The 23,460-nt window shown below is 41.7% G+C and overlaps 1 non-coding gene and 1 pseudogene across 1 annotated transcript; one reads left to right on the top strand and one right to left on the bottom strand.

Moving 5' to 3' along the window:
• Positions 1-3,078: 3,078 nt before the first annotated feature.
• LOC120578376 (uncharacterized) lies at positions 3,079-8,412 on the bottom strand (annotated as a pseudogene).
• Positions 7,919-8,024, top strand: LOC120578806 (small nucleolar RNA R71). The gene has a single exon (XR_005644617.1). It is a non-coding gene; the product is annotated as a small nucleolar RNA R71 (small nucleolar RNA).
• Positions 8,413-23,460: the final 15,048 nt, after the last annotated feature.

The following is a 23,460-nucleotide window of genomic DNA, read 5'->3' as shown; positions in this document are numbered from 1 at the left end:
TCATTTTTGCGCATGAAGGCCTTTATTGCTGTGTACCTGAAACATAGCCATACAACCCAGCATAACATAGACAAAACCAGAGAATTTAGGCCTAAACTACACACAAAACGAGCTGAAATGATGTTGTATTTTCCATGTTATCAAACTCCCCTATACTTGAACCATTGCTTGTCCTCAAGCAAATTTTAGCTTGCATTATCAAATAAATTGCAGCAATTCATACAGACAGAATTTAAGAAGAAATAGCATCATAAGTGGTTGCAAGTGGTTTAAGAAATCGGAATGATTGAGTGTTAAAACTCTTGGTACTAAAATCAACTCTAAAGACATTGTAACAACACATACCGCATTAAGCGGGCAAAGGTCTCCCTCCTAACATACAAATTCAGATCATGCCATTGTACCTTAGTCTCTAATCTGGGCTTCATTCATCCTCTTTCATTCTAGACAATCACATTAAGACCCTTTATCTTATCACACACATGGTAGGAAAACCGGTTAGCGTCTTTTTAACACATCTTTCTTTGAATTTGCACATTTTGCACATAGATGCATTTATAAATAGATAATCAAGGTTAGCTAGTTTGCCCCTTTTTTTTTCTCAAGGTTAACCATTATTGGTCCCTTTATTAAATTTGCGCTTATATTCATCGACCAACCTACTTAATGTGTGATTTATTTAGATGGTGTCTGACTGGCTAAATGAACTACTTGAGGATTATGAAACAACAGTTAGAGACTATGGCACAATAGGTATCTGAATTTGCATACATAATTGGGAGACCAAGGGTGTGGGGACAATATCAATTTAGTCAAAGTTAGTTTTACCAAATTTATTTAACACACAATCTCTCTAACTTCGCAAACCAATTACTTCCTATGTGAACTAAGCACTTCTTTAAAACTTTGGAAAAAAAAAAAAAATTTCATTGGTTCAAGAGTGGGAGAATCGAATAATTCATAGCAAATACATAAAGATAGTGACTCGACAGTGCATGCAGTTGACAGTAACCCTTCTTATTACCAAAGGAAAATACTAAAACTAGAAAGCAATTAAATTAACTGAAATAACTAAAGAAAAGAAAATAAGTTTCCTCCCCCACACTTAAACCAGACATTGTCCCCAATGGTCTGATAATAGTATGAAAAAGAAAACATAACCTGCTCAATCGTCCTCGGGGCTGTTTGGAGGCATACCCTGTTGTGTCATCCAAGTGTACATCTGGCGTATCATGTGGCTGTTGACACGCATAAGGTGGTCCCGTTCTGCTTCACGGTCATTCCTCTCTTGTTGGGCTGCACGTAGGTCTGCTACCTCATCACGTAGAGCGTTAAGCTCATATTCAATGCTGCTATGGGAAGTAGAGGTACCTGCAAAATAATCAGAGTCGAAATGGGGGGGAGGGGGTGGGTCAGAGTGTGTGTGTGTGTGAGGTGCACCGGACATGTGAGAATGAGGTGCATGTGTGCGCGGGGGAGAAAGCCTAGTTTGACGCTCGATCTCCGCATCGGTATCCTCTCCTTCCTCATCCGGGAAAACATAAATCCAATTTTCCTCATCCCTAACATCGGTAATGGTGGGATTTGGAAGCTTAATACGGTTCTCGACCTCATTACGGATCATTAAACAGAACATCTCACCCTCTCTCTTGACGAGATTTTGTGCGAGGCACGAGCTCAAGTCAATCAACGTGTTGCCCTGCACAGGGGATAACGGTACGATACGCTCACTAAAACCTAACGCATAAGCGATCGAGGTGATGAAGCCACCGAAAGCAATGGGTCCATTACCGGAGGTGGCCATCTTGAACATGTGAGCGAGCATAAAAGCCGCTGAATTAACTTGCTTGCGAGCAAAAACACAATGAATAAAGTAGAGTTCTCTTAAATTGACTACCCCTGTGCTATCCCCTCTCCCAAAAATAGTGTGCGCGAGTACTCTATGAAAATAGCGAATGGCGGGGTTATGGATGCGGGACGCTTTATTGCCTTCTGCAGAAGTGGCCAAAGCGCCCGTAAGTCTCTTCCAAAACTGACCGTACTCAGTAGTCCAAGGTCCCTGAGATGGAACCCCATCAAAGGATTGAAGGGAGGTCTGGAATTGAAGCAAATTTCCTATTTCATTATGACTAAGCAAGAAATCCTGGCCAAACAGTCTAAAACTAGTGCCTCCGAAACCTTTACGAACTCTCTGAGCATAAGTGTACTTAAGAGAACTAAGAATTTCTAGAGTTATGCGCTCATACGTCGGGTGCCGCAGAGTCAAAAAGTGACCCCACCCGATTTGGTTAAACATCCAATTTACGCTATCAAATAATCCTAAAGATCTGAGACAAGTTTCATCAGCATACCTTGTCGCCGTGATTGTGCGTTTGGACAGCTTTTCGAACAATTTTTGCTGCGCTTCATCCTTAAACTCAATTCCCATGTAATCAATGCGCGGATTCCGAGCAGCCATGACCGGAGCAACGCGAAATCGAACCCAACAGACAGAGACTCTGATGCAAACAGAACTAAGGAACTCACCGCATCATTCAGACAAACTTTGCGAAAATCAACAAGAAAATGGGTCAAGTTTTATGTGCTGGATTTGGGATTTTTGTGGTAAGAATTTGATGAGAGGTGAAAGAGTTGGATAATGGATGTTGCATGCAATGGGAAGAAGAGAAAATGAAAGGGGAAAAGAAAGAAAAGGGTATGATTGTGAGAGAAGGAGGGAAGAAAAGAAAATGAAAGGGTGTTAAGTGGGGGGAAGGGTGTGGGACCCACGGGCTGTTCAAATTCTTTACAAGATGACGGGCGTCACGAAGGGTGACGGTCTAATCGTCAAACAGAGTAACGGGCGTCACCGAAAGTGACCAGCAAACCTCATTCAAACGGTTGGAATTCATGACGGTCGTCACAAACGATGACGGTCAACCCGTCGTTGACTTTGGAAAAACGCTAAACCTCATTCAAACGATTGAAACTTATTGAACTAAAAACAAGCTGGAAGAAAAAAAAAAGAAAAAGAATGGGTTGCCTCCCATGCAGCGCTTCGTTTTATGTCGGTAGCTCGACAGTTCAGAGTGGCAACATTCAAGGAGGACACATAACAAGAGTAGCGACATGTCCTACTTTCGCTGCTGGGTGGTAGTGTTTTAATCTTTGGCCATTCACTAGGAATTTACCAGTGGATTCGCTCCAGACCTCAATGGCACCTGATTGATTTACTTTAGTGACTTCAAATGGTCCACTCCATCAAGAGCGAAGCTTTCCAGGAAACAGCCTTAGCCTAGAATTAAACAGCAACACTACCTCACCTTCATTAAATTCACGTCTTATAATGCGTCTGTCATGCCATTTCTTTGTTCGTTCTTTATAGATCAAGGCATTTTCATACGCATCGAGCCGCAACTCCTCTAACTCATGAAGATCCAGCATCCTTTTCTCCCCAGCTTCGCTATGATTCATGTTTAGGGCTTTGATGGCCCAATAAGCTTTATGCTCGAGCTCAACCGGGAGATGGCACGATTTTCCATAAACGAGCTTGAAAGGAGTAGTGCCAATGGGTGTTTTAAAGGCGGTCCGATAAGCCCATAATGCATCGTTGAGCTTCAAGGACCAGTCCTTTCTTGAGACAGAGACAGTTTTCTCTAGGATTTGCTTAATTTCTCGATTAGAGATTTCTGCCTGCCCATTCGTTTGGGGGTGATAGGGAGTAACTGCTCTGTGACGTACCCCATACTTTGTTAGGAGATTCTTAAATATTTTAGAAATAAAATGAGATCCTCCGTCACTGATGACTAGTCTGGGGACACCAAATCTTGGGAATATAATGTTTTTAAACATCTTTACCACTACTTTTGTATCACAGGTAGGAGAGGCAATGGCCTCGATCCATTTTGACACGTAATCTACAGCAATGAGTATGTATTTATTTCCCATAGATGAAGGAAAAGGACCCATAAAGTCAATTCCCCAGACATCGAAAACTTCCACCTCTAGGATAAACTTTTGTGGCATTTCATTCCTGCTAGAGATGTTTCCGGATCGCTGGCACCGGTCACATTCTGAAACGAAAACATGAACATCTCGAAAGATGGTGGGCCAATAAAGCCCAGCTTGAAGAATTTTTGCTGCAGTTTTCGATCTACTCATGTGTCCTCCAACGGGAGAGGAGTGACAATGTGTGATGACACTCTCAATTTCCTCTTCAGGGATACATCGACGGAAAATACCGTCCACTCCTCTTTTGAATAAGAGGGGATCATCCCAGTAGTATTGCTTAAGATCGTGGAAGAATTTCTTCTTTTGTTGATAGGTCATGTCGGGAGGTAGAATTCCAGCAACCAAATAGTTTATGATATCAGCGTACCATGGGGTAGCTGTATTGCTTAGAGCACTTGCTTCTTCTGGTATCTTTTTGATGCCTGAACTCCGCTCTTCTAGAAAATCTATGAGGTGACCGTATCTAGGTGACTCCGCTTTCACAAAAGACACCAATCTTTCGTAGGGAAAACAATCATTTATGGGTACCTCCTCCAACTGACCATCCTGAATTCTTGACAAGCGGTCTGCGACTACATTCTCAGTCCCTTTTTTATCGCGGATCTCCATGTCAAATTCTTGCAGTAACAATATCCACCGAATCAGCCTCGGCTTTGCATCCTTTTTGCTAAGCAGGTACCTGATAGCCGCATGGTCTGTGTATATGATTATCTTCGATCCCACTAGATAGGAACGGAATTTATCAATTGCAAAGACGATGGCTAGAAGCTCCTTTTCAGTTGTGGCATAGTTTATTTGAGCTTCATCGAGGGTCCTACTCGCATAGTAGATAACATGGAGTTTCTTATCTTTTCGCTGACCTAAAACAGCGCCTACTGCGTAGTCACTAGCATCACACATGATCTCAAAAGGTTGACTCCAGTCTGGAGGTTGCATTATTGGGGCTGAGATCAATGCGTGTTTTAACTGTTGAAAGGACTTAAGGCATTGTTCATTAAAAATGAACTCAGCGTCCTTCATCAGAAGGCCAGTCAATGGTTTGGTAATTTTCGAGAAGTCTTTGATGAATCGTCGATAAAAACCGGCGTGTCCAAGAAAACTCCTAACTTCTCTTACAGACTTGGGAGGGTGTAAATTCTCAATAACTTCTATTTTTGCTTTGTCAACCTCAATTCCTCTATTGGACACCACATGTCCAAGTACTATGCCTTCCCTGACCATAAAGTGACACTTTTCCCAATTAAGTACTAGATTGACCTTCACACACCTCTCCAGAACTTTCTCAAGATTACCAAGACAGTCTTCAAAACTAGACCCACACACAGAAAAATCGTCCATGAAAACTTCTAGAATATCTTCTAGGAAGTCGGCGAAGATTGCCATCACGCATCTTTGGAATGTGGCGGGTGCATTGCATAGTCCGAATGGCATTCGCCGATAAGCAAATGTTCCGTAGGGACATGTGAATGTGGTCTTTTCTTGGTCATCCGGGTGGATGGGGATTTGAAAGAATCCCGAATAACCGTCAAGGTAACAGAAATATGAGTGCCTTGCAAGACGCTCGAGCATTTGATCAATAAACGGGAGAGGAAAGTGATCCTTTCTAGTAGCTGTGTTCAACTTTCTGTAGTCGATGCACATCCTCCATCCCGTAACTGTCCGCTTGGCGACTGAATCACCTTTCTCATTTTGAACTACAGTCATCCCGCCTTTCTTTGGCACTACGTGCACTGGACTTACCCACTTGCTATCGGATATAGGATATATGATCCCAGCATCAAGGAGTTTCATAACTTCCTTTTTGACCACTTCGCTCATAATGGGGTTTAGCCTCCTCTGATGCTCTCTAGAGGTTTTAGAGTCTTCTTCGAGCAAAATTCTGTGTGTGCACATAGATGGGCTGATCCCGGTGAGATCATTAATCTTATACCCTATAGCATCAGGATATCTTTTCAAAACATCGAGGAGTTTACCCGTCTCTTCCTTCCCTAACTCTGCGCTAACTATCACGGGGCGATTACGTTCTTTATCTAGGAACTCATATCTGAGGTTCTTAGGAAGTTCCTTTAGCTCGATCTTGGGGTGATCTGGCTCAGGAGATGGGTTAGTGGTTTGGTCGAGGCATTCAAGAATGCGAGAAATTTCGGCCTCCTCATCACTTACTTCTTCCATCTCTTTTACTTCCTCGATCGGATCTTCAATTGTTTCCTCAGATGGTTCATCTTCAGTTGAAAACTCCTTGATACATGCATCTATTATGTCAACAAAACAGCATGTATCGTTTATGGAGGGGCTTTTCATGAATTGAGATAAAATGAACTCAATCTTCTCTTCGCCAACCTCAAATGTGAGTTTTCCTTTCTTTACATCAATGATGGCACCCGCGGTAGCCAGAAAAGGTCTTCCTAAGAGGATGGGAGTAAGAGAGTCTTCGCTAATGTCCATGACTACAAAGTCAGTGGGGATATATAGTTGACCGATTCTAAGAGGGACATCTTCAATAATCCCGACTGGATGTTTAATTGATCGGTCAGCTAATTGCAGAGACATTCTAGTTGGTTTCAACTCCCCTAGGTTTAGCTTTTTACAAATGGATAGTGATATCAGGCTCACACTAGCCCCTAAATCACACAAGGCTCTATCAATGATGTGGCTGCCTATAACGCAAGGAATTGAAAAACTCCCTGGATCTTTTAACTTGGGTGGCATCTTATTTTGAATAATAGCGCTGCACTCCTCAGTAAGTGCTACGGTCTCATTATCATCAATCTTCCTTTTGTTAGTTAGAATTTCCTTCAAGAATTTGGCATACGAAGGCATTTGAGTAATCGCCTCCGAAAATGGAATACTGAGATGAAGAGATTTTAGAAGTTCTACAAACTTCTTAAATTGGCCCTCAGTTTTAGACTTCGCGAGTCTTTGAGGGTAAGGGATTGAAGGTTTATAAGGTGGAGGAGGTACATAAGGTTTTTCTTTTTCTTTTTCTGTTTCTGTTACCTCCTGAGACTTAGATGTCTCTCCGATGTCAACTGGCTCACTCATAGGGTCTTTAGCCTTTCCTTCGTCTCGGCTCTTAACTCTCACAGCAGCAGGTCTGTTGTCTAATTCTGTTCCACTACGTAGTGTTACAACATTAACATGTCCCTTAGGATTTGGTTGCGGTTGGCCCGGAAATGTTCCGGTTGGGGCAGATGTTGCTGCTTGTTGTTGGGCCACTTGGGATATTTGTGTCTCAAGCATTTTATTATGAGTGGCCATGGAGTCAACTTTGTGCGCCAACTGCTTAATCAATTCATTCGTATGAACGTTTTGATTCATAAACTCCTTGTTTTGCTGAGTTTGAGTTAAAACAAAGTTTTCCATCATGAGCTCCAGGTTAGACTTTTTCGGAGCAACAGGGGCTCCTCTTTGTCCTTGGAAACCGGGGGGTGTTGTAGGTGCAGGACTTGGCGCAAAGGTAGGATTGTTATTTTTGTAAGAGAAATTTGGGTGGTTTCTCAATCCTGGATTGTACGTGTTAGCGTACGGGTTTCCTTGCGCGTAATTCACTTGATCAGTTTCTGCTAACAACAGACAATCGACAGCAACATGTCCTGGGGTTCCGCATATTTCACAATTGGGAGTTACGGCAGCAACAGTAGCTGGTGGAGCGATTTTTAGGTTATCCAACTTATGGAACAACGCATCCACTTTGGCGTTCATATGGTCAAGGTTACTGACTTCATGCATACCTCCCTTGGATTGAGATTTCTCTACAGGAGTGCGTTCGCTCCCCCATTGATAATGGTTCTGCGCCATATTCTCAATAAGCTTGTATGCCTCCTTGAAAGGCTTGTCCATTAGGGCTCCGCCAGCTGCGGCATCAATGGTCATCCTCGTATTATAGAGAACGCCATTATAAAATGTGTGAATGATCAACCATTGTTCTAGTCCATGGTGGGGACAAGCTCTCATTAATTCTTTGTACCTCTCCCACGCATCAAAAAGCGATTCGCCGTCTGTCTGCCTAAAGCAGGTAATTTGATTCCTAAGCTGGGCAGTTTTACTAGAAGGGAAATATCTTGCTAGGAACGCCTTTTTCAATTCATTCCATGTCGTAATGGAATTTGACGGCAGAGACTGCAGCCAAGCTCTGGCTCTGTCTCTGAGGGAGAAAGGGAATAAACGCAGGCGAATGGCTTCGGGAGCGACGCCATTGCACTTAAGCGTATCAGCGAATTGCACGAACACGGATAGGTGCAAATTCGGGTCTTCCGTAGAATTACCGGAAAACTGGTTTTGTTGCACGATTTGCAACAGAGAAGGTTTCAACTCGAAGTTGTTAGCCTGAATCGTCGGGTTAACAATACTTGAGTGAGGCTCGTCCTGGGATGGGACGGCAAAGTCCTTAAGAGGACGGTTCGCGTTATGAGCTAGTTCCATTTCAGCGTGAATTCGTTCAACTTGGCGTCTGATATGTAAAAAACGTTCGATTTCGTCGATTGGTCGCTCTAGATTGTCCTCAGAGGATCGAGTACTTGGCATATAATAGACGAATAAAGATAAAAAAAAAAAGGAAAATAAATGCCTTAGTCTATACGGTGTAACAACGGTGTTACGATATTGCCTATTTGGTCCCCGGCAGCGGCGCCAAAAACTTGATAGGTCCGCAAGTGCACGGAAATATCGGTTTTAGTATAAAAGATTGTCGAACCCACAGAGACCAATGTCAAGTATCGTAATTAATTGTTACGTTGTTTATCTAAGGCGATGCAGATTAATTTGGTTGCAAATTGGGAAATTAACTTGTTTTTAATTACTTTTGAATGACGAGAGCCCGGAATATAATTCGTATCGTCCGTTGATGCTTGCTAAATTGTATTTTATTATTGTAACATGACAATATTTTCACGTGTAAAAAGAACAAATTTAAAGGCACCGTCGACTTTCGTACGTCCGATACCGTATTTTAAACTCACAAGCGTCAGCTTTCGCATGTACGACCGCAAGTTTAAAATAGCCTTTTTGAAAATTTGAAATTTCTAAATTAATTAAAGAAAACGCTTTCGCTGTATTTCAAAATCAATTCCTAAAAATTCTACGGTCAGATACAGGTTTCACTCTTTCGATATGAAACCGGTATCACTGTATTTCAACTTTCATTGTAAATGTTAATTGTTTAAAGTCAGAATTTTTAGACTTTAAAAATAATTCCTGTTACAATTTCTAATCATACAAATTAACAGAGCACCATTGGTACGACATTCATCACATTCCGGACTCTATGGAAATCTACTCAGACATAATTAAATTAAACACTAAATATCCTTCTACTGAGTTCATGCTAAAGAGGAAGCTAATAAATATTGAAAGTACCTAACCTGTTATCAGATGGCAACTAAAAACGAGTAAAAGAGCAGCTGCAATATTCACCACTATAACTGAGTGTAAGTTCAAACAGGTTCTATGCAAACTGCTGAATAAGCATTCCGCTGCAAAACACAAATTACTAACAAGCAATACTATGCAGCAGCTTGCATATGCAGTAGTTAAACAGAAAAAGAATTATAAACAAGAAATAAAAGAGAAACAGGAACAATGGTGAAGAAACGTAAACAGAAGAGCTCAGGGACTAAATTACACAAAATTTAGAAGACAAGTCTGGATGTTATTTCTTCACATAATGAACCGAAATCTGTTTACAAATCTGTGGATATAATTCTTGCTCAAATCGGAATTGTAAAACTTGTGAAAAACTAACTTAAGCTAAAATGGAAAATAAGCTATTTTCTGAAAATCTAAAGCTAAAACTGAAAGCGTCCGTCCTGCAGGACTCCTCTCCGGGTCTATTTATAGGCCAAGCTTCATTGGAAACGTGCTCTGATCGTGCTTCTGCAGGTGGAGCGAGTGGGAGAGAAATCTGGAAACCGTTTCAGATAATGGGGGAGACTGCTTCTTCCGAACCCGTGACGGACGTCACAGGGTGTGACGATCTGCTCGTCACGGGGTGGTGACGGTCTGGGATGCTGATGACAGCCAGGTCGAGTTGGAGGGTGACGATCAGCACGTCACAGAGTGTGACGGCCGTCACCCTGAAGCAGAATTCCTTAAGACTTCTTTCCTTCTTTGTTTTCTCACTGAATTCCGTCATTTTTGCGCATGAAGGCCTTTATTGCTGTGTACCTGAAACATAGCTGTTATCATGGTTTCGGGTGTCAAGCCATTAATTGGACTTGAACCTTTCGACCGTTGATATCTCTCTTTTTTCTTGGGAAGGGCAAAAGGAGAAAAACCCTTAAAAAGTTCTAGATTCGGGGGTCGTTTTCGCTACGGGAAGGTGTTAGGCACCCGGAGCGATTATGGTATTCCATAAGAACCGCTCTCCTAAGTTTATTTCTACGCCTTAGTTTTATTGCTTATTTGTAAAAAGAAGGTAAGATTAGTGAAGAATGGGGGTGAGAAGAAGTAGAATTTGATTTTTTATTTCGGCTTGGATGAGTTTTGACTCATTGCCTACGTACCCTTTTAAGGGATCAAAACCGTTCGTAGTTCATTCTCAAAAAATGGTTTTTTGTTTTTGTTGCTTGATTTTAAGTTTGAAAAGAGCTTTTGAAGAATAGAGATGAGAGGCCTCAAGGGCATAAGATTTGGAAAATGTGAGGTGGAATTAATCGTTTTGCTAAATGAAGTCTAAGCATGGTTAAAGTTCATTAAAAGTTTTACTTAAGAAAATAAAAGGGAAAAGTTATTGGAGTTTTGACTCCATTTTTATAAAAATATTTGAAGTGAATTTATTTGCATATTTTGGAAAAAATTGGATTTTCTCTAAGTGTTCGAAACTAAGCGTTCATCTAATCATGCAATCCTAGCCATACATCTATGCATACAATCCTAAGCATACATCTAGGGTGAGTGTGTGCGTGTCGGTGCGTCATAGTGTCCATAGTCCATATTACAAAAATTGCCTAAATACATTCTATGGCCCCTTTGCCAAGCTACAAACCAATGATAACAAATTACACCTCTAAATGAATTAATACTTGCAAAAATAAATGCTAAGCTAAAGAAAGTGGAGGAGGTAGTGAAATGCTATGAAATGTATGGCACATGAGATGAAATAGTTAGTAAAATAAAGCATAGAGTAAAAGGAGTGCACAAAAAATCATTAAGAGGAAAGACATAAAAGAAACTAGTAAAGTGACAAAATGTGCATGAGAATGGTCATAAGGCTCTAGCATAGATATGACCCATAATCCCTTCATCATGGCATTTTTTAGAAGTCTTGTTTTGTGCCATAATGTGAAAAAAAATGGAACATATTTGATGCTAAAGTTTATAGCACACTTTCAAAATATTGTGGCACTTTATTTACTAGCGAAAATGCATACTAATTGCAAGCCAAGAATGGAGATGAAATTGAGACATACAAGCAGCAAATCAAACATATAATCAGCAACAAATTTATCACAAAATTGCATTCCAAAGGTTCAAATCACATGTCAACAATTTATGAGGGATATGCTACTAAAAAATGCACAAGTTTAGGTCTAAACACACTAGTTAACCAAGAAATATCACATGCTTTTTTTTTTTTATCATTTTAAAACCATTGAGAAGTATAAAAAAGTCATGAAAATACGTCAAGAAACATGTGATAATTTTTGGAGATTTTTTAGAGAAAATTTCAAGCATGCAGGGGTTCAAACAGCAAAGAAATATGGTGCAAATAGCAGGAAAATAAACAAAAACGTAAAAAAACAAAGCCCAAACCAAAGGCCCATATTCAAAACACAGGAAAGCGCAGGGGACGTTGGATTGATCTAGAGGCTGAGAAAGAAAGGAAAAAACCGAAAATAAACCGGACCGGTTCAAAGCTCTATATAAATGCGTCCAGTCCGGTTTTTTTCATTTTTCTTTCTTTTCCTTCTCTCTTCTAGTGAGAGAAGTTCTCACTTCTCTCTAAGATTCCGGTCATCTTCTCCGGCCAGCTCCTCCGTTCCGGCGCGGCGGATGGCGGCGGCGCCACCGTGCCGGAAGATCAAACTGCTCCGATTCGAGAAATTTTCACATTTTTAGATATCCTTTTTTATATACTTCTCGAATCCGAACTTAGATTTTTCGAAAAAAGCTTGAATCGGAGTAGATCTGAGTTTGAATCTTGATGAAATTTTTGTAAAGAAACGGTGGAAAAAAGGAAGAGAAACGAACGAAGAGGATGCTTACCTCTTCTTGTTTTCTGTTACGGCCTTTGCTGCTTGTGCTTCGCGTGCTTGCTCGCGTCTTCGCTTGCTTGCGCGCGTGTTTGCTTGCTTGCTTGCTGGCTTGCGCGCGTGCTTGCTTGCGTGCGCGTTTTGCTTGCTTGTTTGCTGGCTTGCGCGCGTGCTTGCTTGCGTGCGCGTTTTGCTTGCTTGTTTGCTGGCTCTGTCTTCTTCCCCTTTCTCTGTGCAGATTCGGTTTTCCTTCTTCTGCCTCTACCGTGATCGGTGCTTGAGTTCTTCACTTCCGGTGAGGAATTCGCACCTTGTATTGCGGTGGAATCGATTCGATGATGAAGATTCGTACACGAATCTCTGAGAATTGATGATGAATTTCAGTTAGGGTTCTTTGTGTTCTTGAGGAATTTTCTGCTTTGATCTAACAGAAAAGAGAGAGAAAATGGGAATTTGTTTTTTGGTGATGTGTATTGTAATGAGTGGATCTGATCCATGTGGCACTGTGAACAGTATTTATAGCTGACATGTGTGAGTGATTGGACCATTAGAAAGCTGACATGTGGCATTGGAAAAAAAAAGAGGCGCTGCCCTGTAATTTTTGACCTGAAGGACCTGTTTGCAATTTTGAAAGAAATAGGGACTGGACTGAAAAAAAAAGAAAATAAGGACTGAAATGAAATTAAAAACTTTTTTGGACAAAAAATGCAATTTTGGGACCTCAATTGAGGGACCAAAATGCAATTAAGATAAAATTGAATAAAAAACGCAATTTGACCAAACGTAAAGCGAAACAAAAATAAAATTGACAAAACGGACTAAAACGAACAAATGGCTTAAATGAGGTACTTCAAAGTAACCTCTCTATGCCGAAATTTTGTGTGAAATGACCAAAATGCCCCTAGGGCTAAAATTGACCTAAACAGATTCAAATTGACTTGACACTGACTCAGATGCAGGTTTGAAATGAATTTAACAAGGCTTACTGATGAAATGCTAAAAAACAATCTGAAAAAGACTCAGAAACAGTCTCAAGGATGAAAATGGGTCCCACTGCAGGAAATGACCAAAATACCCCTCTGTACGACCTTTTGCAAATTTTGAAATAAACTGTAGAAAAAGCAATGTAATGATTCAGAGACACTTTTGAATGACTTACAAGACAAGTAAAGACATTTCGAAAAGTTTTATGCAAGAAAAACATAGGTAAAATTGTGATTGAAAATACTGCGAGGCAGAGACAATTTGAACTGTGCAGTTGAAATTTGATAATTGACAAAGTTTGAAACGAAATTGGGCCCAGTATTTTTAGGTCCAAAAACAGGGTATAACAGCTGCCCCTATTTAAGTTTCTTTGTCTGGAAAGTCAAGAGACGGAGTCTTTGGCTTGACAGGACGAAGATACTTAAATATTAGCATTTGCACTGTGTTTGGACGTAAAAATACGCCTACCCATTTTCAAATAATATGCATGTCGTGCATCATTTGGATTATGAATGCGAGACCTCATGGGGATTGGAATTAACAAAATATGTCATATCCATTGCGGGATTGGTAGACATTGACAAAGATAGTGAATAACAGAGTAACGGGAAACTAGAAACAAGTTGGATAGGTACAAGCTGTTCTTGGATTCAAACTAGCCACTTGACCGGGAATGAAACAAACAGACAACTGTGAGTTGTTCTTATGGATTCGAACTGGTCACTTCACAGGGGATAGAGGTTACTGGACAAACATGAGTTGTTCTTATGGATTCGAACTGGTAACTCACTTGAGGATATTGGAAAGTGCGAGTTGTTCTTATGGATTCGAACTAGTGACCCGACTGGGAAAAAGAGAAAATTGGCAAGTACGAGTTGTTCTTACGGATTCGAACTGGTTACTCGACTGAAAGCAAGGCAAATAGACAGGTGCGAGCTTGTTCTTGGATGCGAACTGGTTACTCCACCGGAGACAAACAGATAGATAGGTACAAGCTGCTCTTGGATTGAGCTAGTCACTTGACCAAACGGAAACATATTGACAGGTACAAGCTGCTCTTGGATTGAGCTGGGCACTCGACCAAACGGAAACATATTGACAGGTACAAGCTGCTCTTGGATTGAGCTGGGCACTCGACCGATAACATAAGCAAATTGATAGGTACAAGCTGTTCTTGGACTTGAACTAGCCACTTGACCAAACAGAAACATATTCACTGGGGATTAGTTTGTTTGACAAAATATAGATTGAGATTGACTTGACATCGATTTGATTTGAAAGGTAGAAATTGAGACTGATGTTGACATTGGAAATGCGATATGCATGGATGATATAACAGTTTCATTAAATGCATGGGTACGCAATATGCATGATTATGCATGTATGAATGCTTGTAATGCATGACTGTTGGCAGTTTGTAGGCACGACTTCACGGGGAAGACAAGACATTAGAGTATTGGGCACGTAGTGGCTCGTGCTATATTACACATTCTTGGAAATCCTCTATGGAGATGATGTCGTTGGTAGACGTATCGGAACCATGGCCGAGGGCCGGTAGGTATGTAACTTGCTGGGGATAGAATCTTGAGAGACTCCACTGGGAAAAACGCCGTTGTGCTGGGCATTTCAGTACTGGGTATGTTGTAGACATTGCATCTATGGTCAATGCTTTTTGCATGTCATATTCTCATTTTCATTTTTTTGCATCCCATTTTTGCCTGGATCGCCCTTTCGGGTTTTCGATCCACCGGGGAGATAAATTTTTATTGCCCCATTTTTGCCTGAACTGCCTTTTCAAGTTGTCAATCCAGCGGGGTGCTCATTTTTGCCTAAGTCGCCCTTTTGGGTTTTCAACTTAGCGAGCTCATTTTGTTTTCATGCATTTTTGTTCTGTTTTTTCATTCTTGCCATTGACCACAGACTATCCTGGAGGAGAACCTGTTTGTAACATATATTGAAATAGACACCAACATACACTCGCTCATGCATGTTTCATTTGATTGTACCCTGTTGCTCAGGTTTGCTTTTCAAAATAAACAAAAAGTTTTCAATTTTCAAAAATGTTTGTTTCAAGCATTGTCATTATCAAAATGGAAGGAAAATGTTTTGTATATAGCTTTGAAAATAGAAGAAAATAGAGTTTTCAAACAAAAGCAACGGCTCAACTTGATGTATAAGAGTGGTGGTCAGCCAAAGGCATGACTCCACGGATTCACAAAGCTTGGAAAATGGTAATTTTATTGGTTGGTGGTACATTGAACACGGTAACCACTACAGTTCTTAGAAACTTTGAATTCACAAGTACAGAAGCTTTTGATGAAGATAGGCATTAACAGCTGCAGATGCCCCAAGGGGGACGGTGGTTGGCCAGATATAGTTACTTGCCTTTTGTTTCAATCTCATTTTTGCATGAACCGCCCTTCCGGGTTTTCGATTCATCGAGACGCTCATTCTTGCCTGAGTTGTGTACAATCTCAGCGAGCTTTTCATATATTTTTTTGTCCCTTATTTTTGCCTGGACCGCCCTTTCGGGTTTTCGATCCACCGGGAAGCGCATTTTTGCCTAGGCCGCCCTTTCGGGTTTTCGACCTACCACGCTGTTCTTTTCATATTTCTAGGCAAAGTATTTCTTGACTATATCGGCATTCACTGGATTTGGAAGTTCTACACCATCCATGTGTGTAAGGATTAAAGCACCACCGGAGAAGGCCTTCTTGACAACATAAGGACCTTCATAGTTAGGCGTCCACTTGCCCCTTGGGTCGGGTTGCTGGCTTATCCTCCTTTTCAATACAAGTTCCCCTACCTTGAATTCTCGGGGATGGACTTTCTTGTCAAAAGCAGTCTTCATTCTTACTTGATATGACTGTCCACGAGCCATGGCATCCATACGTTTTTCCTCAATCAAATTCAACTGATCATACCGGCTTTGGCACCATTCAGCCTCAGATAACTTTGCTTCCATGATCACACGGAGAGATGGGATCTCCACTTCCAAAGGAAGAACTGCTTCCATACCATATACAAGAGAGAAAGGGGTTGCCCCGGTTGAACTGCGCACTGTAGTACGGTAGCCATGCAGAGCATAGGGTAACATCTCATGCCAGTCCTTGTAAGTGGTTACCATCTTCTGGACAATTCTCTTGATATTCTTGTTGGCGGCCTCAACTGCACCATTCATCTGAGGTCTATAGGGAGAAGAGTTATGATGCTCAATTTTGAATTCTTCACAAAGAGCTTGCACCACATTGTTATTCAGGTTGGTACCATTGTCGGTAATAATCTTGCTGGGAACACCATATCGACAAATGATGTTGTTCTTGATGAACTTAGCTACCACTTGCTTGGTCACATTGGTATAAGATGCTGCTTCAACCCACTTGGTAAAGTAGTCAATTGCCACTAAGATGAAACGATGACCATTTGAAGCTTTCGGTTCAATTCTTCCAATCATGTCGATGCCCCACATTGAGAACGGCCATGGGGATGAAATAACATTGAGGGCGTGCGTAGGCACATGAATCTTATCAGCATAGATTTGACATTTGTGGCACTTTCTGACGTGCTGGTAGCAATCATGCTCCATGGCCATCCAGTAGTAACCTGCTCGTAACAACTTCCTTGACATAGTATGCCCTGTAGCATGGGTCCCAAAGGTACCGTCATGTACATCATGCATTAACTGCTCTGCTTCGTGTTCATCAACACATCTTAACAATACCATGTCATAGTTTCTCTTGTACAGAATATCTCCATCTAACAGGAATCTACTGGCCAATCTTCTCAGGGTCTTCTTGTCTTGTTTGGAAGCACCCGGCGGATACTCACGGCTTAGCAAGAACTGTTTGATGTCGTAGTACCAGGGTTTATAGTCAACCACATTTTCGCCAGCCTGATCGATCACATCCCCAATAGCAAACACATGCGAAGGTCTTTCAAGGCGTTGCACTTTGATTATTGGCACATCATTCGAATGGTTTACTCGAAACATGGAGGATAGAGTAGCAAGAGCATCAGCCATTTGGTTCTCATCACGAGGAATATGGTGCAGCTCAACCTTTGTAAAATATGTCAGCAAACGTCTCGCATAATCACGATAAGGAATCAACTTAGCATGATGGGTCTCCCATTCACCCTTTATCTGATTGATGACGAGCGCAGAATCTCCATAGATGTCGAGGTGTTTGATTCTCATGTCAATTGCTTCCTCGATCCTAAAGATACATGCTTCATACTCAGCCATATTGTTGGTACATTCGAACAGAATTCGGGCGGTAAAAGGAATGTGATGCCCCTGTGGGGATACAATGACTGCCCCAATTCCTTTACCATAAGCATTGACAGCACCATCAAAGACTAAACCCCACTTGCTATTGGGATCTGGACCTTCATCAATCAACGGTTCTTCGCAGTCTTTTGATTTTAAATACATGATCTCTTCATCGGGGAAATCGAATTCAATTGGTTGATAATCATCAAGAGGTTGGTAAGCAAGGTGATCGGCAAGAATGCTACCTTTGATTGCCTTTTGAGTTTTGAACACAATATCATATTCAGACAAAAGCATCTGCCAGCGTGCAATCTTCCCAGTAACAACAGCTTTCTCAAAGATATACTTTATCGGATCCATTCTGGATATCAACCAAGTTGTATGATTCACCAAATAATGACGCAGGCGTTTGGCAGCCCAAGCTAGAGCACAACAAGTCTTCTCAAGCATTGTATACCGAGTTTCACAGTCGGTGAACTTCTTGCTCAGATAGTAGATAGCATGTTCTTTCTTTCCAGTTTCATCTTGTTGACCAAGTACACATCCCATGGATTCATCAAACACTGACAAATACAAAATCAAAGGCCTTCCTTCCACGGGAGGGACAAGGATAGGTGGTTCCAGCAGGTAATTCTTGATGCTATCAAAAGCTTCCTGGCATTCATCGTTCCATACAATAGGCTGATTCTTGCTCAAGCAGTCGAGTGATCTCATATGGTATATCATCATCCTCTTCATCTTCGGCTTCATACACAGGGAATTCAAAATTTGGAGGAACCGTAGGATTACTGTGTTCAACGGGTTTATTATGGTTCAAACTGCATAGAATGGTTGAATGATTTTAGAAAATGGTTTTTTTTTTCTTTTATGCAGTTCTTTGAAATTGATAAGAAAAATAAAGATGTTTTGGTTTTTTCTGGTATTACCATTATTTCCAAGAAAAAAAGAAAGAAAAGAAAAAAAAAAAAAAAAATACTAAAAAATAAAAGTCGTGAAAGAAACGACGATTTTTGTTAATAACGGCGATGCCGAAACAAACACGCCCTTCCAGAAATATCACTTTCGCTTCGGGCAGAGCGAGAGGATGGTTATTTTTGAAAAACAAAACACTTAAGCAACAAGACACATTACTCAGAAACATGCATGATTGAAGGAATGTCAATGGCATCCCAATCTCTCGCAATGCCTTCTGGTGTAACAAATACAGGCCTGAGACCAGATCCAGTGGCTTCTTCAGAGATAGCATTAACAAACCCAGCACTGTGGAAGACTCCCGAGGAAACCCTTGATGACGGGGAGAACCCGAGACCTTCTATACGCTTGTTCTCACAGAGCTGTATCACCTTGCCCCAACCGGCAGTCTGACCTTCCTGGATAACCTTCTGAGCATCTTTCAATGAAGCCATAGCAGCCCCAGCTTTCTTAGGCTCTGCACCTCCAATGGTCAAACCTTGGAAAGCAGTCCCTTCAGCAGACCCTGCTTCAATACAAGAGAAAGAAGTGAGCTGGCTGACTAAATATGCTTCTTCTCCATGAACGGTAACAAGCTTTCCATTCCTTATGAACTTCAACTTCTGATGTAAGGTGGAGGTTACCGCACCCGCATCGTGTATCCACGGTCTTCCCAGCAGACAACTGTAGGATGCATTAATGTCCATCACTTGGAAGGTAATCAAGAAATTCTCAGGGCCAATGGTTATTGGCAAGTCTATCTCCCCCAGCACATTCTTTCGAGATCCATCAAAAGCTTTGACCAAGAAAGTACTTCTCCTCAAAGGGGTCCCACGGTAGCTCAACTGATCTAGAGTTGTCTTGGGCATTACATTGAGAGAGGAACCGGTATCCACCAACACATTTGATATCAAGTCTGATTTACAATTCACCGAGATGTGCAAAGCCAGATTGTGACTCTTTCCCACTTCCGGCAGCTCTTCTTCACTGAACCAGAGGTTGTTACAAGCCGTAATATTTCCCACTATGCCACCGAAACGATCTACCGTAACTTCGTGGTCAACATACGCCTGCTCCAGCACTTTCAACAAGGTATTCCTGTGAGCCTCAGAGCTCAAGAGTAATGACAAGACGGATATCTTCGAAGGAGTCTGCAGCAATTGATCAACGATCTTGTAGTCGCTCCTCTTTATTATTCTCAGAATCTCATCTAAATTCGAATCCTCTATAGATTTGCCTGGCTGGTTCACATCTGTAGCAATGGGCGAAACAACGGTTGGAGTTGCTTCTTCAACTGGTGGAATGGTCGGCGTAACTACCTTTTTCTGAAATAATGGTGGACGAACCTTCCCGCTTCTTAGCGCCGCAGAAGTCCCTTCGGCAATATTGCTTACTGTGGCAAAGGAGGCTAGAGGCACCTCTACTCCATTTTCTATTATAGTAGCATTGTACTTGTATGGCACTGCCTTGTCCGAAACATAAGGAATTGGTCCTGGCAGCCTTATCACCAAAGGTTCAGCATTCTTCTTCAAAGGTACACTCTTGACAGGCGGATCGTGAAAAACTGGCACAATCACGCAAACATCACTGACAGTCAGAAGATTATCATTCATCAAGCTTTGGATGTCGTCTTGAACAGCATGGCAACCCAAAGGATCACGGAGGCATCCTAGACACTTGGCATGATCATGGCTGAACAGAGAAGCTTTGCACAGCTTGATGTGTAGAGGCACCAGAGGAGTTGCGACGTTGCGGACATCAAGTCTAGGAGCTTCCTCACACACTTCGATCATATTCACAGCGGCATGATTTGGAAGAGGATTGTCGAGGACGTGTGGGACATTATTCTCAAAAGTCAGCTTTCCCTGATCAATGAGCTTCTTCACGATATACTTCAAAGCATAACACCCCTCGACATCATGACCTAAGGCACCTTGATGAAAATCACATTTAAGATCAGAGCGGAACCTTGGAGGTAAAGGGTCCGGTGGAGGCTTGCCCTGCCTAGTCGTGCAGTGTCCTCTCTGGAGTAAAGTTGGAAGCAACTCAGCATATAACATCGGTATAGGAGGAAAAGTTGGTCTGGTATATTGCTGCTGCTGTTGTTGTTGTTGTTGAACCGGCAACTGTTGTTTCATCTGTTGGGCAATTGCATTGACGGGCACTTGAGGTTGACCTGGTGGCAGGGGGTACTGATGGTAAAACGGTGGGAAGAAAGGATGCTGAGAATACGGCATGTATGGGTATGACGGAGGCATTTGAGTTGCATTGATAGGAGCAACAGTAGTCATTGATTGACCGGCTCCAGCTGACACCATCCCCACTTCCGTTTCTTTCTTCTTGTGGTGTCCATTACCATATCTCTTCGACGCATTCACAGAGGATTCAGCTTTCTCAAACACAATGATTCCATCCCTGACGGCTTCCTCAAGACGGGTTCCCATAGTGACCATCTCCGAAAAGTTGTTCGGGGCAGCGATGATCATTCTCTCAACATAATCCTTCTTCAAGGTCTTTAAGAACGTCTGGGTCATTTCTTCTTCATCTAAAGCAGGAGTGATACGGGCAGCTGCCCCTCTCCACCTTTGCGCATATTCCCGGAAACTTTCCTCCTTTTTCTGAGATAGAGACCTGAGAAACTCCCTATTCGGCTTCAATCGAGTGTTAAACCCGTAGTGGCTCTTGAAAGCAGTGGCTAGCTCATCAAAAGTATGGACATCGTCTTTGCTCAGACTAGTATACCACTCCGCAGCGTCTTCCATCAGACTGTCTTGGAAGTAATGGATCATAAGGGAATCATTGTCCTTGTAGTTGCCCATCTTCCGGACATATTTGACAATATGATTTTGAGGACAAGTCAGCCCGTTATACTTGTCGAACTCTGGGACTTTGAACTTTTTAGGAACATCCACTTTCGATACTAAGCAGAGATCCTGGGTTTTAATGGAGTCTCCATTTCCCCTGTTGGCCTTAATTTCCCGTCGGAGCTCTTCGGCAAGTTCTGCCATTCTCTCTTCCATAGTTCCGGTTGTGGCAATACTCCCGTGGTGCGCATTAGCATGGACAAATAGAGGCACCGTATTCACAATGGGCTCGGTAACAGTTGTTGCAGCTTGAGTCAAGGTGGTACTAACAGGAGTTAAGTTTGCCCCTGAGATTGGGCCACTGTTGGTAGTACCAGAGGTCCCTGCCCCCGTATTAGCAGCATAGTACAGCGGAAGTCCGTAAGGATACCCGGATGGCATGATAAAGCGGGGATCAGTTGTTACTGTAGGAGTCACATTTGCAGCTGTAGAAACTACGGGAACTGGTTGTTCCTGAGCAGCCAACAGAGCAGTCATAGCATCATGAGCTTTGGCCAATTCCTCCTTTAAAGATGCCAATTCGGTACGGAGTTGTGTGTTCTCTTCTTCCATAGCCCTTTTCTTCCTTCTGTATTCTCTGGTTCGATCGGTTCTATCAGGTTCGTAAATCCTCTGAGCACGAGCCACTTTTCACACTGAGGCAGAGAAACCAGGAGATAGTGAGCACTTGGAAGCCTTTGTGACCGATGCATGATGCATATGATGCATGCTATGCAAATGCAGATGCGAAAGACTTATTTTTTCATCGAAGGATTTTTAAACAAATTAGAAATCTTGCAAATAATCAAAACTACATAGCATTTTCAAAAGGAAGACTTTGAAATTACAACAAGATAAACAAATGAAGCCCTCAAGCACAGGAAGTAGTCGGAGCATCATCGGACTCGGAATCTGAATCGCAGTATCTGGCAAAGAAGTCTCGCCGTCCTCTGGCTCTCTTGGAATCTCTCATAAGCAACTCGTCTTTCTCTTCCAATTCCCTCCGGACTTTAGCTAGCTCCTTCTTCAACATCAGGTTCTCATGAGTCTTCTGCTCATCTCTACCATCCAAAGTCATGATTAGATTCTCGGCTTGATTGTACCGAGCTTTCCACACTTGCTTCTCACGACTCTCCATAGCTAGATGTTCCTGATACATATCCTGAGTCGCGGGGAGTAAAGGTAGAGGCATGGATGGAGTGGATGAAGATACGTTGTTATCATGGTTTTTGGGTGCCAAGCCATTAATTGGACTTGAACCTTTTGACCGTTGATATCTCTCTTTTTTCTTGGGAAGGGTAAAAGGAGAAAAACCCTTAAAAAGTTCTAGATTCGGGGGTCGTTTTCGCTACGGGAAGGTGTTAGGCACCCGGAGCGATTATGGTATTCCATAAGAACCGCTCTCCTAAGTTTATTTCTACGCTTTAATTATATTGCTTATTTGTAAAAAAGGGGAGGTATGATTAGTGAAGAATGGGGGTGAGAAGAAGCAGAATTTGATTTTTACTTCGGCTTGGATGAGTTTTGACTCATTGCCTACGTACCCTTTTAAGGGATCAAAACCGTTCGTAGTTCATTCTCAAAAATGGTTTTTGTTTTTGTTGGTTGATTTTAAGTTTGAAAAGAGATTTTGAAGAATAGAGATGAGAGGCCTCAAGGGCATAAGATTTAGAAAGTGTGAGGTGGAATTAGTCATCTTGCAAAAATAAAGTCCAAGGAGGATTAAGATTTATTGAAAAATTTACTTAAGAAAATAAAGGGAAATAAGGAGTTTTGACTCCATTTTATTTTTTTTAAAAAGTTTTCAAGTGAGGTTATTTGCATGTCTTGGAAAAGTTGATTTTTTTCTAAGTGTTTAAGCCTAAGCGCTTATCTAACCATACAATCCTATGCATACATCTAAGGTGAGTGTGTGCGTGCCGGTGCGTCATAGTGTCCATAGTCCATATTACAAAAATTCCCTAAATACATTCTATGGCCCCTTTGCCAAGCTACAAACCAATGGTAAAATATTACATCACCGAATGAATTACAATTTGCAAAAAAAGAAAACTAAACTAATGGAGACAATAGTGAAGATGGTGAAGTGCTATGAAGTGATCAATATGAAAGGAAATGTTAGTAGAAAATGGTAAAAAAAGAAAGAATATGGCATGAAGCGATGGAAGAAAGTACGGCATAAAACGGTAAAGTGACGATGAAAATAAGCCGGAAACATGTAATGAATAATGCA

This window comes from Medicago truncatula, chromosome 2 (genome assembly GCF_003473485.1).
Source record: "Medicago truncatula cultivar Jemalong A17 chromosome 2, MtrunA17r5.0-ANR, whole genome shotgun sequence".
Classification (NCBI taxonomy): Eukaryota; Viridiplantae; Streptophyta; class Magnoliopsida; order Fabales; family Fabaceae; genus Medicago; species Medicago truncatula.
Note: the sequence above shows the minus strand (reverse complement) of the source record. Positions and strands in the feature narration are given on the sequence as shown.